Below are 1779 nucleotides of genomic sequence, written 5' to 3' on the forward strand. Positions count from 1 at the left end.
CTGTGGGTGTAGGGAGAAGGAGCTAGTATACACTGGGTGAGTGAAGTAGCAAGGGGGAGGGGCCCTGTTGTTTGTGTGCACTTGCAGGAGAGCTGAGTCCCCCGTTTCATTTCCAGGGCAGAGAGGACAGCTGTAGTTTGCAGCCCACAGGAAGCAACATCATTTGCAGGATAGTGTGGCTGGGGGCCCTTGTTTGTGGCTTAGGAGTGGAGAGGAGAGCCCAAGTTTGGGCCCTGAGACAAGCCTCAGAAAATAACTGTAAGGAAAAAAAAGAAAATAATGGTAAGAAGGATATGAGGCTTGGGGCATCATTTCCCATACCTTAGGACTACAACTTGATTATACTAATAGCTGCCAAGAACAAGATAAAACAAAAAATAAAGACACAAAAATGAGTAAGCAAAGGAAAAAGAACCCAAACAGAGGTAATTACTATAGGGATAGAGAAGATCTGGGTTCATATTCAGAGGAAGCTAATGGAGCTAAAAAAGCCACTCTTCTTTCAATGTGAAACATCAAATGGTCCCAAGCACAAAAAGAGTTCTTGGAAGAACTTAAGAAGGACTTTAAAAATCAAATAAGAGAGATCAAGGAAAAATTAGAAAAAATAAGAGCAATTCAAGAAAATCAAGAAAGTTATTAAAGGAAGGACAACCAACTAGAAATAAAAAATGAAAAACTTAAGGAAGAAATTAATTCCTTGAAAACTAGAATTGGGCAAGGGGAAGAAAATGACATTCTGAGACACCAAGAAATCATAAAACAAAATCAAAAGAATGAAAAAATAGAAGAGAAAGTGAAACATCTCATCAGAAAAACAACCAATCTGGAGAACAGATTGAGGAGAAATAACATAAGAAATAGTCTGACTACCTGAAAATAATGATTAAAAAAGAATCTTATCAGAAATTATCAAGGAAAATTGTCCCAAAGTTCTACAACAAGAAGGCAAAGTAGACATAGAAAAAAATCCGGTGATCACCACCTGAAAGAGATCCCAGGAGGAAAACTTACAGGAATATTATAGCCAAGTTTCAAAACTTCTAGGTTAAGGGGGAAATATTGGAAGCAACAAGGAAAAAACAATTTAAATATCATGGAGCTACAATAAAGATTACATAAGACCCAGCAGCTACTACATTGAAAGACCATAGGTCTTTGAATACCATAGTCCATAGAGCAAAAGAGCTGGGGTTACACCCAAGGGTAACTTACTCAGGAAAAAACAAAAACAAAAACAAAAACAAAACTTACCCAGTATCATCCTGAATGAAAAATGGATATTTGATGAACTCAAAGACTTTCAGGTTTTTGTGACAAAATCCCCAGAGCTTAAGGCAAAATTTGAAATATAACATCTAGGAGAAATATAAGATAAACATTAAAGACCAACTGTAAGGGACTCAATAAGGTCAAGTTTTTTACTTTGTATATGTGAAAATATTAGCAGTACTCTTACGATTGTCATCATTATTTAGTGGTTTGAAAGAAAGTCAAGGGCTGAACTGAGTGTGATGGGGTGATTCTAAAAAAATAAAACTGTTTGGGGAGAGGCAAAAAGGAGTAATTACCTCATACAAATGAGGCATAAAGGAAAAAAGTGATACAGAAGCAGCTAGTAGAGGGGAGGGAGAGTAGTGCTGGAACCTTACTCTCATTGGGAATGGGTTAAAGAGGGAACAACATAGATATCTAGAAGAGTGTAAAAGTCTTCTAAATTCAGAAGGAAATAAGAAAGCAAAGAGATAGGGTTTGAGGAGAGCATAAGGGAGGGACTCT

The sequence above is a fragment of the Vombatus ursinus genome, unplaced genomic scaffold, assembly GCF_900497805.2.
Source record: "Vombatus ursinus unplaced genomic scaffold, bare-nosed wombat genome assembly UNPS02013309.1, whole genome shotgun sequence".
Lineage (NCBI taxonomy): Eukaryota > Metazoa > Chordata > Mammalia > Diprotodontia > Vombatidae > Vombatus > Vombatus ursinus.